This window comes from Cynoglossus semilaevis, chromosome 18 (assembly GCF_000523025.1).
Source record: "Cynoglossus semilaevis isolate Cse_v1.0 chromosome 18, Cse_v1.0, whole genome shotgun sequence".
Classification (NCBI taxonomy): Eukaryota; Metazoa; Chordata; class Actinopteri; order Pleuronectiformes; family Cynoglossidae; genus Cynoglossus; species Cynoglossus semilaevis.
In genome coordinates, this window is record NC_024324.1 from 1708217 (window position 1) to 1716547 (window position 8331).

The following is an 8331-nucleotide window of genomic DNA, read 5'->3' on the forward strand; positions in this document are numbered from 1 at the left end:
GCTTTGACGACGGAGAACCGGAGGCGGCATCCTGGGGCGACGCGGACGGAGCGGCGGGGGGGACAGGGGCCGGGGTGAGGGCAGAAGGCAGGAGCTGTTGGTGGTGCGGGTGGAGGTGAGACAAAGGGGGGGGCGCGGCCCCCCTGGGGCCCCGGGAGCCACGGCTGCTGTGGGAAAAGCTGGGGTGGCGTTTGCCCGCCGGTCGGCACTTGGGGTTGGGAACGCCGCTCACGGAGGAGTGTGGCGACTCCGAGTCCTTCTCTGACCCCATGTCAGTCCAACAACAGGGTCAGTGATTGTCCCCGACACACACACACACACACACACACACTCACACACACACACACTCACACACACACCGAGGTGTTAGTCCTGTGGTCGAAAGACAAAAGTGAACTTCCAGAAAGTCCCGTCTCTGTGACGACAGCGTCAGACGTTCAAACTACAGTTTCCTCCAGATCTGAGCGTCGGGACGAAAACAGATAAAAAAAATTAAATTAAATTAAAAAAACACCTCCAGTCCTTCGTCCACCGGGGGCAACGTGGAGGTCAGAGACTCAGGAGTCTCAGCGTGGTCCACGAAGAACTCATGTCTGCTTCACTGAACGATCCCAGACTGAAGAGAAGACCACGGTCTGGACCAGGACTCCGTGAGGACCAGGACTCTGTGAGGACCAGGACTCTGTGAGGACCAGGACTCTGTGAGGACCAGGACTCTGTGAGGACCAGGACTCTGTGAGGACCAGGACTCTGTGAGGACCAGGACTCTGTGAGGACCAGGACTCTGTGAGGACCAGGACTCTGTGAGGACCAGGACTCTGTGAGGACCAGGACTCTGTGAGGACCAGGACTCTGTGAGGACCAGGACTCTGTGAGGACCAGGACTCTGTGAGGACCAGGACTCTGTGAGGACCAGGACTCTGTGAGGACCAGGACTCTGTGAGGACCAGGACTCTGTGAGGACCAGGACTCTGTGAGGACCAGGACTCTGTGAGGACCAGGACTCTGTGAGGACCAGGACTCTGTGAGGACCAGGACTCTGTGAGGACCAGGACTCTGTGAGGACCAGGACTCTGTGAGGACCAGGACTCTGTGAGGACCAGGACTCTGTGAGGACCAGGACTCTGTGAGGACCAGGACTCTGTGAGGACCAGGACTCTGTGAGGACCAGGACTCTGTGAGGACCAGGACTCTGTGAGGACCAGGACTCTGTGAGGACCAGGACTCTGTGAGGACCAGGACTCTGTGAGGACCAGGACTCTGTGAGGACCAGGACTCTGTGAGGACCAGGACTCTGTGAGGACCAGGACTCTGTGAGGACCAGACTCAGTGCTGCTCCTCCGCTCGTCTGCTCAGGCTCGGCCTCAGTGAACGAGGTTTTCTGTCAGGAAGAAGAAGAGAGCAGGAAGTGAGTGCAGGGAGCATGCTCAGTGTGACACACACACACACACTCTGGGTTTCAATGCGATCATTAACTCTTTAGACTCTGGGCTGACTCTCTCTCATTTCTCTCTCTCTTTTTTCTCTCTCTCTCTCTCTCTCGCTCGCTCATTCACACTCCACTTCACACTGTGCTGCTGGTGCCGTTGCCATGGCGACCCTCACACTGAGCGAGCAGAGAACAGCGACCCACTCTGTGGCTCTGGCACTTATGCATAAACTCAGAGTGTGAACAAACACACAAACACACACACACACAAACACACAAGCACACACACACACACAAACACTGAGACATCGGTACCAAAAAGAACCGATCCTGCTCCAGGAGAACCGGTCTTTTAGACCCAGTGTTTAAACCTGCGACAGGATCAGTGTCGGAGCCAGGTTAGCTAAAGGTTAGCTAAAGGTTAGCTAAAGGTTAGCTAACACTGAACTGGATCTAGATGTTAGCAGGTTCACAGTCAGACGACAGGAAAAAATGTAAAAAAATAAAATAAAATATTTTGATTAGAACGATGATAAAAGTAAAGAAAACTAAATGTTAGCACGGATTTCCAAAAGGACTCAACAAAGAGAGCTAAAAGTTAGCTGAAACGTGAAATCACTATAAAAACAAAACTATAAATAACAAAAATGATGCAGAGTTTTTGTTTTTTTTTTTCAAAATGAAACTTAATATTTGGACAATTGTCCTGACAAGAAGAGCTGCCTGTATGTGTGGAATAATGGAGACACCCACACACTGTTGCACAAGTGTTATGTACACACACACAATAGAAACACACAGACAGGTTCACACCTGTGATTAAACCCCTCCCCCTCCTCCTCTTCCTCCCTCCTCTTCCTCCCTCCTCCTGTGACATAAAGGTTTGTTTTTTTTTTCCAAGTCATTTGAACAAAAGTAAATAAAAATATCTGATGACACACACAGATACTGCTGCCACAGTAATCAGGAGGCCATTCAGAGGTGTGTGTGTGTGTGTGTGTGTGTATAAAGGCAGATCACGGACAGATAAGAAGACCAGACCAGACCAGTCGAGACAGAGACAGAGACAGAGACACAGACAGAGACAGAGACAGAGACAGAGACAGAGACAGAGACAGTTTCCTGTGAAAAAACCACAGCGGTGAAGATGAAAAGTCAAAACAAAACTGAAAGTAAATGACAATTAATGTTAATTAATGACAATTAATGACAATTAACGACCAAGATGTTCATTTGATGATGAATATGTTCAAAAAAGTGAAACTATTTATGGATGGTTTTTACTGTGGAAGCCCTGGATGTTACATTAACATGATGCAGCAGAAACATCTGAACACACACACACACACACACCAAGATGTGTGTGTGTGTGTGTGTGTGTGTGTGTGTGTGTGTGGTGCAGGTTATCTGCTCTCAGCACTTCTCTGACTCCTTTCTGCTTCCAAGCCTTAATTTAATGCCTCAGCGTTTCCTCAAATCTGTTCCTGCAGGACACAAACAACCCACAGTACAGTTTAGCTTTTAGGGTAATTTTGAGTTGCTAACCTTTAGCCTTTTGTGGAGAAACTTTTCCTAATTTGACTATTTGTACGTGTTCGTGACGGAAAAAGAGAAATGCTAACATTAACACCGCTAACATCAATAAAGCTAACAGTCAGAAAAGTGACGTTACCAGAGGTTACCAGGCTGAACTGATCTCACCCTGCTAATGTGAGGGACCCTGGTCCGGGGCGGGGGCCGGGGAGAGGGCGAGGGGCCGGACGGAACAGGTGTTCATCTGCTTAAGCTGCAGCTAATGCTGCTAATAATGCATCATGAACATGTGAGTGAGGGGGGCAGGGAGGTTGGGGGGGGGAATGGTGAAATGAACCTAGCTTAACTAGCTTGACTCGGCTAAACGATAGCGAAAGTAGTGAGAGAATGAGTCACTGAAATTAGCCTTGTAATAAATGATCATTTTATCTGTCTATGTTTGATGGGTTGGATTTATTTAGCTAGTTGGCTAACTTTTAGCTATTCGTGGATTTCTTTCATCAACCTTGACAGTTAGCTTGTCTGGCTAACAGATGATGCTACTTTAGTGACACGTTTTATGTGTGGAGATAAATGATATTTACAGAAATATAAAGTCCAGATTTCCAGGAAGCTAATTCTATAATAGCTGTTACACGTGTCGGCCTCGTGGCCTCAGTGACCGATGACCCATCATTACGACTGCTTTATGGTCGAGGCTGCACTTTGCTAAAGGCACTAACGCGGCTCCGTAACTCGGTCGTTAGGCAGCGTCCAGCACACGGGTCGTTAAAGTGTTTGTGGAGAACGCTGATTATGATCATGGAAAACCAACTCGCGGACATTAGAGACGGAACGTTGCTTTAAAGGAAATGAGGTCATGTGACGTGTTAAATGTCAGCAATGATATAGTACAGTCAGACAATATTTATGTATATTTACATATATACATATATGTGCATATCTATCTATGTACATTTTATATATATATTGTCTGATTGTACTATATCTTTGCTGATATCAATTTTGGCCCTGGTATATACATATATATGTATATATGTATACATATATATGTGTACATGTATACATATATACATATACATGTATATATGTATACATATATATGTATATATGTAAATATACATACATATATATGTATGTGTATATATATATACATATATGTGTATATCTATCTATGTACATTTTATATATATATTGTCTGATTGTACTATATCTTTTCTGATATCAATTTTGGCCCTGGTATATACATATATATGTATGTGTATATATATATACACATATATATATATATACTGTATACCCCAGGGCCACTTATGCACTTATGGCCCCTGGGCCAGCAGTTGGGTATCCGGTTCCGTTACCATAAACAACAAAGTCCAAATGGTTTTTCACATGAATAATTCAGAGAGGTCAGTCATGGGGTCAACATCTACTACAAACCTGAGACCCACTGTGGCTCAGACCTGGTTCCAGTGTCACCAGGAACCAGACCAGACCAGACTGAGATAAGAACACAGAACCGACTGTTGCTCTCTGCCTGATTTGGTCTGTGGTACTTGAACACAGCAGCGAGTCGATGGGTGAGATAATGGAATTAGGATTCTGTGGAACTGAGCAGGACACACACACACACACACACACACACTTCTCTGGCACACGCCCGTGTGTGGTAACACATTGTTGGCAGTCACAGTCGTCGGCCACTGACTCAGTGTCTGACCACTATTTTCCTATTCAGTCACTGGAACCTATTACATGTCGGCCATGTTTTAAATAGGACGGAAATGAAACAAAAAACATTAAATACAGCTAGGGACGGACATGCCGATATTGTGCAAACATTGCCCAACTCCGATAACAACCGATACCGATATATGCAGCTGTTAGCCCCCAAAAAACTGAGGTAAACGTCTCAGGAACCTACAAGCGATTCTTTGGCATCTTTGGTGAAATCGGGGGTTTTTTTTATTATCGGAGGAAAATTTGATAACGATTCTTACAGAGATTACGCAATGATGCTAGTATCGGTCAGCCGATATTATCGGACATCCCTGATTCCAGGCTAATATTTACTACGGTTGGCAAAAAAAAAAAAAAAAAAAAAAAAAAACTTCAAGAGTCGAGAACAGGAAGTTGTCACTTTAACAGGAAGTTGTACTTCTGTATTTCCTAGCAGTCTATAAGGGGGTGTATGTTGGCAAGAATCTGCGATACGATATGTATCGCAATACAGAGGCAACGATACGATATATTGCGATATATTGCGTTACTGTAGACATGACGATATATTGAGGTTTTAAGAAGTCGTCTCCAACATCAACAGGACGTGGACGGAGACCAGGTGTGATGTCCATGAGTGAAAGATCACTGTGTGTGTGTGTGTCGTTATCTGCTAATGATGTTTACACACCCTTTTGCTTTGGAACTGAACTCTTCACTCTGGCCAGCGTCCAGAGTTCCACTTCCAAGAAGCTGCTCCGTTTCCACAGAACATTTTTTATACAGAGCAGAAAAAAAAAACAAAAAAACAAACCCATTATTGTTTGAGCAGTGAACGACTAATGTCTCCGTGAAGAATTCAACCGAACCATTCAGCAGCAGGTGAAGTCGTTGGCAGGAAATGTTTACGGAAATGACCGAACATTAGGCTAAAAAAAAAAAAGATTACAATGAGATTATAGGAGAGAGATTGAGGAACAAAAGAGATTTGAGTTTAAAGGTGGAAATGTAGCCGGAAATGTAGCCATGGTGGAAAAAAAAATCACAATAAAATAAAAGAGCTAAAATGTGTGGAACATAAAAAATGTAAACCTAGAAAAACAGCAAAAGTGTAAAAAAAAGAAAAAAAGAAATCATAAACAACAGCCCAACAAAATTATATAAATTCAAAAATCAGGTCGGCACAAACAGGTCAACCATTGGCTAAGAGCTCGTTCAACTGTTAGACACAAGGTCACCTAAATGTTAGCAACGTAGCTAAAACATAGCCGGGATAAAAACAGTTTGGAACGTTCGTATTTAATTTGTGACGATTAGTTTTAATACGTATAATTCGCTCATTAACACACACACACACACACACACACGGGGTCAGGCCTGCAGTGTAACTGTAGAGCTGTGCAGCAGTGGACTCAGGTTTCACAGAGGAAACAGCAGCACAGTCCTGGGACACACGTGACCATGTGACCATGTGACCACGTGACCCTGCCATTGTCTGAAACCTGAGGCACGCAGCGACACACGAACCCATCAGAGATGAGGTAATGGTCAGACCCTCCAGGTCACCAGGAAATCTAAGAGTCAACGCGGAGACGTGATGTCATCAGCTCAGCTGGTGGTGATGTCACAGGTCACATGTCATGGACCGTGGACTACTTTGTAAAAAAATGTAATTTTGATGCTGTTAAAATCCCTCAGTCTGCTCTGGGAAAAGTCCATTCAACAAAACAAAACTGTAGAAAATTTTTTTTAAAAATTTAAAAAATCTTATACAGACTCCAGAGAACTAGAGTCGTTTTTACCAATTCTTTAAAAAAAAAAAAAAAAAGTAATTTTTGGGTCAAGTTCCACTGAATGTTTCGTAAGATTTTCCTTCTTTTGTGCCGTTTCTTACTCAACAGATGATTTTTTTATAAGATTTTAGGATTATAATTATAATATATAAAATCCACACAGTGATTTTCATGCCATGTTTTGCAATTTTTTTTTATTTTAGCAAATGTATCCATTCCTGAATAATCTGAATAACATTTAGCCAAAGTAGTAAAACATTTAGGGGAAAACAGATTGAACGACGACAACAAGAATCGCAATTAAAATATTGCGGTATCACGGTTTATCAACGTCATCACAACAAACGGGGAATCGGACCTGAATCGTCACAACATTTAAAGTGAATGTGTCCCTGACGTGAAGCACAGAGTCCGGTCAGAGTTTATATTTAAAGCAGTCGACGTGGGTCACGGTCTAAACCAGCGGCCGAGCTGACGTGCAGCACAGTTTACACGAACCACAGCTTTTCCCACGTTAAATTAACATTTTCTTAATAACCTGAATTATTGTCAGAAAATCACAGACCGTCTCTCAGAGCCGGGGAGTGGCTGAGAGGGAGAGGGGGAGAGAGGGGACGAGGGGGGGAGTTACCTCTCTTTCTAACTCCACTGTCATCTCTGTAATAAAAACACCACCAACAACCAACTGCGTTATATTTAAATAATAAATAATTGTAATTATTCTAGAGCTGAATCCGTGTCTTGAGACGTGACAGGACGTGGACTCAGACTGAAGCCGTTTCCGCCTCCATCAGCTCCGTCCTCCGGCTACACACGCATGACAAATGTTAGAATTAACGTGGATTTAACAGTGTTTATTATTATTATTATTTAGCTTTTTATGGCGGTCAAAACGTGAGTGTTTACATCCAGCGGTCAGTGTTGCCGCAGCAGCAGCAGCTCCAGCGGCAGCGGCGGGAACTCACCTCTCTCCGGAGCCCATTTCTTCGACGCTGGCGGCGGCAGTGCGGCAGTGCGACGTCCCGCGTCTACGTCTTCTTCTTCTTCTTCTTCGCCGCTGTGTCCTCGCTGCTCCTTCGCGGCCCTCGGTCACACGGTGTCAACAGCAGGGGACGTTGTGGGAGCTGACAGCGGCCTCCACTCTCCCTGCTCTGCGGGAACTCGACACTGAAACTCGACTCTATTCTTTCCGCAGCTGCGCTTCGCCTCGCGTTCGCTCCGCCGCTCTGTGACGTCAGGGAGGAAAGCCCCGCTGTGTGACGTCAAGGCGTCGAGCGACAATACGACGCCCCTTTATTTATCCTTTAAAAGAAATGTAAGCTTTTCGTCGGAAGACAAACAATCAGAGCCAACTTCCGCTGTAAATACAGTTTATATAAAGACGGAAACACAGTGAAATAACAGCGGCGGTGTTTACGGTTCACTTCGACCAGCGGTGGCAGCGGGGCGTTTATTTTATACACCGCTGCAGCTGAAATACACTCTCCCACTCCCCTTCATGAAGTCAGAGGACCACCATTGGTACGCTTGCCGTAGTTTGAGAACCACTGTACCAGAGCACCGGGAACCTACACTGTCTGTCATCCCACAAGTCGTAGGACACAACTTAACGTTCTCAGGCCACACGGTGGCGCTGTAGTGCGTGTTTTTCCCCATAGCAAATGTAAAGTAACGTACTTTTTTTAACAAAAATAAGAATTAAAGAAATAAATTTAAAAAAAAGAATAAGAAGAATAAATAAAGCCAACAGACTGTAGAAAACCAGGTTTATTCCATTTTGACAGGAAGTCCAAACAACGCCACCTACAGTCAGATTAGTGCTATGAAGTAAGAGCTAAACTTAACTTAAGGAATCCA